This window comes from Colias philodice, chromosome 10 (assembly GCF_061535455.1).
Source record: "Colias philodice isolate Cphi_HAF_F1 chromosome 10, ilColPhil1 Martin Lab GWU primary, whole genome shotgun sequence".
NCBI lineage: Eukaryota > Metazoa > Arthropoda > Insecta > Lepidoptera > Pieridae > Colias > Colias philodice.
Window position 1 is genome coordinate 11,712,266 of NC_143095.1, and position 8,714 is coordinate 11,720,979.

Consider the following 8,714-nt stretch of genomic DNA (forward strand, 5'->3'; position numbering starts at 1 on the left):
TTTAAAAAAAATTGTTTTCTTATTTCCATAAACAACATAATATCATCACGCTTGTATTCCATAAGGGGCAGGCAGAGGTATTATTATTACATATTATATATATTATATGGTATATTATTACACACTCACATTTCGACTATTTGTTTCAAATCCCTATACGTAACAGGGGGCAAGTGTGTTGCCATACACAGATTCAGAAAATTATTATTATTCGCGTTATTTAATTTACATCTACATTATACAATAATTCAAATTATGATAAAATTTATAAAAAAGACTATCCTTTTTTGTATTATTACAATTTGCCGGATATTTAATAAAAATATATTTAAATCCAACTTTAAAAAGGTTACGCACCCCTGCTATTCCGAATGACCTTGACTGTGGTTTGTTTACATTTGGTATCGCTTCTCCTTGGACGTGCTTTAGTATGTATATAGGTATATAAAAACCTACAAAAGATACAACATACAGACTACAGTCTATGCTACGATAATCCTCTAATTGACTTGACCGATTTTCATCTTTGAAACTATATTTCATAAGCTAGGTACTCTTCATGTTTATGTAACGGTCAATTAATACTTTATAAATTGATTATTCAATAATTCATTACAATATTTACATGGTAAGTCAATGAAAACACACTAATCCATAAATTTTATCCCGAAAATCCCACGGGATCGGGAACTATGCGAGTTTTCCTTTGACTAGGCGGGCGAAAATCTAGTTTACTATAGAGCATTTTCAACATTCTTCTTAATTAAGGGTTCATAATTAGCTCAATAAAATCGAGTAATTCTTATATGCACCTATGGCTAGGTATACCTTTAAGCGCTTGACATATTAGCAACATATTAATTCCAATCACCGCTTCATACTCATACATCCTTCAACAGTTCATAGAAAGCATTAGCCACAATTAGGTCGCTAACAAAGCCGCGAGCACCTGGCCCAGTGACCCGCGAGGTGGAGGGGCGGCGCGTGCTCGAGAGCCGATAGACCGATGCACTCGATACATAAGGATGGCCTGCGTCGATGCATTTCGATTTTATGCTAAGTTTGGTGACTTTGTTGTGGAAAGCTTATAGATTATAGGTAACTAGCTGTTCTCCGCGGTTTCACCCGCATTGCTCCGCTCCTGTTGGTCTTAGCGTGATGATATAATATAGCCTATAGCCTTCCTCGATAAATGGGCTATCTAACACCGAAATAATTTTTCAAATCGGACCAGTAGTTCCTGAGAATAGCGCGTTCAAACAAACAAACAAACTCTTCAGCTTTATAATATTAAAGTATAGATATTATATTGTGTTAAAAGGCAGGGAAATTATGTATAGCACCAGCATTGCTGTGATTGTTTGTAATGATGACCACCTAACATTTCCTGCCACAATCCTTCCGTTTTTGTATTAATTTGAACATAAATAATTCTAACTTTTTATCATAATATTAGGTGTTATTGGTTAGTTCATTGAAAAGAGCGATTATAACTAATATTGAGCAGATATTCAAACCAATTAAAATTCAAGTTAGATGTAGAATAAAAATAGGTAGACCTTAACCTTATAGGTATATTAAAAAATATTTTCCCTAAAAACTACAATATTATGTTGCTTGAGAAAATGTTACGAAATAAGTATCATAAAATGCATATTGCATTACAAGGATCATAAATAAAAAGCATCGACAAGTGATGCGGCCAAGCCTACGTTTCTCACGTAAAAGCGTCCAATGTCGGCAGTCAGCGCTTTGCAAAGGGGTTAAGTGGTACAGGTGCTTAACGGGCCGATTGTGCCTTAAATGGTTTTCAATCGGCCTCTCTTTGAGTTCTTTCTTGCGCTAAAATTTCAACGTTCTTGACATATATGTCGATACATTCTCTTACATCACTACTACTCGAGATTTAACATTTATTTGATAAGATAATAGAGCTCTTAAGATTTATTATGAGAAGGTTGATTTTTTCAAGAGCATAAGTGATCTTGATTCTAATATTGTAAAGGTTGAGAATAGTTGTTAATTTTAACACCGTGTGCGAATATTCAAGTATGCTTAGTTGTTGGAGAGAAATCATCTTAAAATTATCAGATGGCCATCTATCTATTGAAGAAAATTATATTTTATAATTTAAAACATATAGACTACAGGCCCGTGTTGAAAAAATTATGGGTCATTTGACCCACCAGGTGACCTATCTAGAACGATATAAGAGCATAAAATAATAAGATTCAGCACTATGACGTCACTTGTAAGCTGTCCACCTGAGTGCAGATGAGAATTCGAAGGTTCAGGTAGAGATTTTCTCCCCTTGTCTCCATGATTTTTGTACGGCGTTGCGGAATAATTGATTAAAAGTAGTATAGAAATAGTATGACATAGATGCCTTACAAAATCAAATGACCAAATTTACCCCGGCAACTGTCGAAAAATAAAAATAAATTCCGACTTTGTGGACCACCATTTTTGTACGGCATCTGTGTCATACTATTTCTATACTGCTTTTAAGCCATTATTCCGCAACGCCGTACAAAAATCATGGAGACAAGGGGAGAAAATCTCTACCTGAACTTTCGAATTCTCATCTGCACTCAGGTGGACAGCTTACGAGTGTCGTCATAGTGCTGAATCTTATTATTTTATGCTCTTATATCATTCTAGATAGGTCAGGTGGTGGGTCAAATGACCCATAATTTTTTCAACATGGGCCTGTAGTCTAATAGACTATTTTATTCTTGATCTTGGTCTATCACTATTCGAGATGAATTTTGTATCGTGCGTATTTTTTTGATATAATATGTAGTGTTGTTTTTAAACAGTTGAAAACCGATCTCTGAAATTTTGTGTGCTCATTCCATAATGAGCATTAAATTAAAAAGTTTATTTCTTACAATTAGTGGAAACAAAGAATTGTGAAACCTATCTCAAAAGTTAGAGTCGGACAGATAAAATTGAGATTTAACAATTTCGTAAGCTCGCGAGAGTTGTACCTACACCAATAAAGTTGTTGTTTCACCTGTGTCGGAGCGTATCACTCCTCCGGGACGTTGTTTTTATTGTTACAATCCACGACGTGGTAAAGGGGAATTGAGACAATTGTTATATAAATGGTAGGTACGTTTGATCACTCACGTAGAATGTGAGTACGGTTTACGATGTTTATCAAATGCTGTAATTAATATATTGCTACATAGGTATACCTACGTTTGTAAAAGAATATAGCAGCTATACCATTCTGCATCTACATTTGTGTTGGTTAAATAATTAGCTACATGAATTCTGACGGATATTTTCGCCTTGATTTTGTTATTTTTTATTTATTGTAAATCCATCTCCTCTTATTCATTCGGCTGCATCAAAATTGAGTTAAAACAATTAGGTTTGGGTCATGTTTGGGTAATAATCGTTGCCAACCTGTCGGTCAGTATTTCTAAAAAGGTTAGGTCATTATTAGTTATATTCGTCGTATTTTCAAAGAATTTATATTCATGCTGCTGAATTACTATCTCTATAATTTACAGTTGACTGTTCCTGTAGTGGATTATTTCCTCTCGATTAAATTTAAAAAATTTTGTGATTGGCCATTAATTGTTAAGAACAAGAGTGTTTTGTCTCGTAGATAGAATTTTTAACGAGATAAATACTATCAGATTTCATCTGAATATATTTTTATACTAATACTAGCTTTCCGCCTGCGGCTTCGCCCGCGTTTTCAAAGAAAAACCCGCATAGTTCCCGTTCCCGTGGGATTTCCGGGATAAAACCTAGCCTATGTTACTCGTGGATAATGTAGCTTTCGAATGGTGAAAGAATTTTTAAAATCAGTCCAGTAGTTTATGAGCCTATTCATTACAATCAAACAAACAAACAAACAAACAAACAAACAAAGTTTTCCTCTTTATAATATTAGTGTAGATTATAAATGCGAAAGTAACTCTGTCTGTCTGTCTGTTACTCAATCACGCCTGAACTACTGAACCAATTTGCATGAAATTTGGTATAGATATATTTTGATACCCGAGAAAGGACATAGGATAGGTTTTATCCCGGAAATCCTACGGGAACGGGTTTTTCTCTGAAAACGCGGGCGAAGCCGCGGGCGGAAAGCTAGTATTTTTATAATCGTGTTAAAAATCACCATTTCTAGAACGTTATTTTTTATTCAAAATACATCCAGGATGTTTTTGATTCTAGGTTTATCTGAATTTGCGTAAAGCTACACCTATTCAATCACTGGGCTATTGTGCGTAACCCAAAGGTATGTTGCCTGTAATCAAAGCCCTGTTATTACGCTGAGGTATCATCATTTTGTTACGATCTCTGTAATCTTGTAATCATCTGTACTTTGGAGGTGTGGATACGCCAATTTACCGTATGATCACTAATTTTATTATAGTCTATTCATAGATTTAATAGATAATATTATGAAAATAATATAAGTATTAAGTACGTAATATTGCTTGTGATTATTACTTTAATTTATCCTTTGGTTAGTCATAGGTATTTAACTCCTTTTATAAGCTTGACTTTTTTTCCATTCTAGAAATAAAAGCTACCTACGTAGGAAAAATATTGAGTAGGTATCTTGAAGGTATTTTTGTACTATATTGGTTTCAAGAGTCTTCATTATAGAATAGTGAATACAGAAAGGAGTAAAGGATTGAAACGTTTCTGACTACGCTACATTAAAACCAACAACCATAATGACAATATCCACCTGCCAAGCCACCCTTTGAACGTAATAATCAAAAATCGTACACTGGCCGAGCCAGAGTCGCCTCATTATGAACTTTGCAATCGGCTTAAACTGTTAAGCGTTGGAAATTAGTTGCAAATTAAAATACCCCCCTCCCCTACTCCCCCGCCCCCGCTGCACCTGTCTGAGCCGATTATAAGGAGACTTTGACAGCCTTTTAATGCCTATTTACGTTATTAAAATGAGTTACGTAGCCCGTAGGCTGTAGGTAGGTACGTATTACAGGTGAAGGGTTTCCTTTTGAGTTGGTATTTCGGTGATTAAAAATCTATACCACATCTAGGATACTTACCAACCCGTAAACTTATATACCGAAACGATTTTGAAATGTGTTTAAAACCTGTATATTGCGAGGACAGATGGATATTTTCTATACAAACAAAATTGTTAATGAACATTAACATTTAATAATTTTTGGTCGTAAAAAGTGCATCCAGTAAAATAAATGAAAGTTGTTGATTACTTTAAGATATATATTTGCGTCTAGAGATGAAAAAAGAAATTCAGCTCTAATTTTCGAATAAACACATAGACTAGTTTTTAAAAGTAGCGAAGCATCGGGCACCAGCCAATACTAATTTAATAAATAAAACACATTTAAAATCTTTAAACTTTATTTATTTAATACCATTACAATAAAGTTCATAGTAGTACATTTCCCGGTAACTCCTGTGTCAATAAAATATTCATTTGAACTGTCGATAGGTACAACGGTAAGTGTTGTGTAAGTTATCGACGGAAGGTGGCGCTAAGACGGGCGGCGCTTGCTGCGGCACGTTCGGCTATCGACACCACGATGTTTAGTGATGTGCTTAGTGTTACCTGGTTATCGATTGTTGCTGTATTTATTACTGTGGGGAGAATAAAACTATAGAGAATTTATGTTGAAAGTATACAATCGGACAAATGAATATAGCTATGATCTAGTTATTAACATTAATTGATTAAAATAATATGAATTCATCGACAGAATCTCTGTTGTCTTGACATCAAATTATGTTAATATCTAGATCATTTATTAAACATACAATGGGATTTGGCTACTTCTTACTGAATACCTACCGAAGTACATATCGATTATACCTACATGAACATTTGATTGAGAATTTGTATCTATTTATTTTTACCTGGCTATCTGGCTCTATTTATTTTATCAGTAAATGCATATTAGAGACGGAAATGAAGATTTCTCTTGCAACAATCCAACTCTGAAGTGATCGGGACTCAATGACACATATCTATTAAATAAAAGAGGTTCATCATTAATATAATTTTATTTAATATCGATGTTATAACCCTCCCTACACCTGACACCTTGCAGAATATATTACTCCGTGCTACCGAATCTAATCACGATCTGACGGATTAATATCTGCCGTGTGTTCGCTAACCCGCCGGCTATTTTATAATTACACTCATTTTGCGACTACCCTCACCTTATTAACATAGTCATAGAGTCTAAATTGGCACATTTATGGTTTTTGTAAGTATGCCCCATGAAATATTGAGTTGGCCTGAAGCAGTTGTGAAGATTTATTATAATACCGGCCTTGTTTGATTGTTGTTTAATGTAGGACAGATTAGATGAGAGATGCTTAATCTCGCTAATTTTATTGTGATATAATCAATTACTCTACGTCAGTTTGTTATTAAATTCTTTGTGTAGAGGACAGTTTCAGATTACCTATATAATGAACTAAATATTATCAATCATTTTGTGACTTCACACATAAAATTAATGACCATTTCTCCACTCTTGATTAAGCTTTTCATAATGAGAATCCATAAAAAAATAGGTTATAGAATTAAATATTGTTGAGGCACAAATACCAAGACGTGCCCATATAGAAAATCTATCAGTAAGAACATAGAATAGTAATATGATTAATTTGAACTGAATATAAAAAACTTCATATAAACTAAGAGTTATTCCACAAGCCTCTATAGAGTCTATACAGACCGTGACACGATTTAAACACAGATAATAAAAAATCGTTAAGAACCCTTTTCACATTATAAAGTGGATAAATGTGACGGAACGGAGATAAAACTTCGTCACGACAGACGACACGGTGTCAGCAACATAATTCTGAATCTTATAAAAAGATTTCCACTCAACAAAGGTGAAATTTTTATCCGAGAAACAGGCACCTGCTTCGCTAAGTTTACGAAACTTCGCGAAACTTCGGCAAAGTTCGCGCAGGATGTTGTTATCGGCCGGAAGCGCTTTAGGCGACTTCCTGTTTTGACGGATCTGAAAAAACGGATCTAATGTAGTTTATATGGAAAGTTTTAGCTTTGTTTTTAATGGTAATTAAACTTTGAACGAGAAAAATATTTAAAAATATGATTTTCTACAAAACAAACGTTTTAATTTAATTTGCAGCACTGACTTTTTGGTAAGTATTAAAATTGAAAATGTTTTAGCCTAATCTGTGTTTACTAATTATGTAGCCATTGAACCGATTTTGTATTCCCAATTTTGCAGTCTAATAAAATTCTATCTTTACACATTATTTTATATTCACAGCAGAATATTGCGAAACCACCCCGAGTGTATTTTTATATGTATTTTCCAAGGTAAGGTAAGATAATCCTAACATTAAGGACCTGTGAGACGTTATTTCAACTACTTTATGGGACGCTGGTGGCAAGTCGCCTGAGAAATTGCTCCTAACGTCAGGACAATAGATTAGAACAACTTTTTCACTTTTATATTTTATAACGCGTGCATTGTTTTAGCTTGCTGTAGGAACAGCCACAGGTATTGTAAGATTTTTTAAGTTTTTTATTATAGTTAGTTAGTTATTATTAAATTTTTACATAATATATTGCTGATGAGAGAATTAAATTTGCTTATTAATATAGCTAATTCAGTAGGTATAAGTGCTTTGTTATATTAAAGTGAAACTTTTATTACATTGTCTCAAACTTTTTGGTCTGTGTAGCGCATGTCGCGTGTATCGCGGCTGCCGAGTAGGTATACCTACTCGGCAGCCGACCGTCACGCGAAATGCGCTACACAAAGCAGTGTTCGGAACCGTTCGAACAGTTTCACTTTTACCGTGGTTTTATAAAACCACACAACATTTTTTTTTTAAATAATTTCACACACACACACACATTAAAATAATTTTGTACACAAAATTACAAAACCGCCCAAAAGAAAAACCATTTCACCACACCCCTTAAAAGGTTCATTGAATTCATACACTTTACACCGTTTCAGTAGCACGCAGCGAACAATAAGCAAAAACAGAGTTTCTTAGAATTTCAAGTACCATCACCTACCACTACCTCAAACCTGTCACGATCACCGCCCACTTGAAAACACCCTTACAATTCTTTAAACCAATAACACCACCCTTACACCCTTCACATAAAGCTCACAATCCTATATCAGACAGCTTCTTAATATTTGCCGTAGTATATTTAATTTTCGCTTCCAAGGAAATGCTTGTGACATTAAGTAAATGAGGAAATTAAGGAAACGTTTTCAAAATAATTCTCACACCTGTTTTGGGGTGTGCAAATTATTTGCGAATAAAAAATTATTGCTAAGTAGGTGCTTTAGCTACGCGAGAATTTAAATTTTAATATATTTTGCACCTAATTACAATTTTACCGTGCTCCATGGTGATTATGTTAACAATATCAGGAATAGAGTAGGTAGGATATGTTAATAGAGTAGGTAAACTCTACATTACTTTTTAGTAAATTTTATGTTATATTTTTACAAATTCGCCCTTATCCTGCAAGACATGCATTGCTTATGACCTGTAACATGTTAAGATACTTAGGAATATCAACATGATTCAGGTCATAATCAAACAAAAAATTTGTTTTCAAAAATTGTTTCTAAACTAAAACTAATTTCAAACAAATTGTTCAAGTAGATCGTATACAACTACGTTTACAGATAACGATTAAAAAAATTGATAGCTCCTCTTTACAATAA